The sequence below is a fragment of the Arachis ipaensis genome, chromosome B01 (assembly GCF_000816755.2).
Source record: "Arachis ipaensis cultivar K30076 chromosome B01, Araip1.1, whole genome shotgun sequence".
NCBI classification, from domain to species: Eukaryota; Viridiplantae; Streptophyta; class Magnoliopsida; order Fabales; family Fabaceae; genus Arachis; species Arachis ipaensis.
This window is the reverse complement of record NC_029785.2, coordinates 1,423,797-1,424,167: the sequence shown is the minus strand read 5'-3', so window position 1 is coordinate 1,424,167 and position 371 is coordinate 1,423,797.

Sequence of the window (371 nt, the reverse complement as noted above, 5' to 3'; positions counted from 1 at the left end):
ACATAATTGAATTCTAAATTTTTAATCACAACTCTAACTTCACCTCACTTTCAATTCCCAACCCTTCACTAATACTTAACTATCCTTTTCTTTTCCTTCTTTTTCTCATTTGAAGTAGGTTAGGAATAGAATTGTGGTTGAAAATTTAGAGTTAGATTAAAAAAAGTAATTTAAAAATGTTAGATAGTTTTTTATTATCCGAATAGACAGTATTATCCATTAGAATCCATCTTTATAGGTACAACATCAGTTTAATTGTTTTTTAGATAAATTTTTGTCAATATTATAAACATCTATCTATCTTTCTATCTAATATAAAAGTTAATACCTTTTTTTTTTTACAATGAGTTTAAGTCAATTTTTTTTTTGTT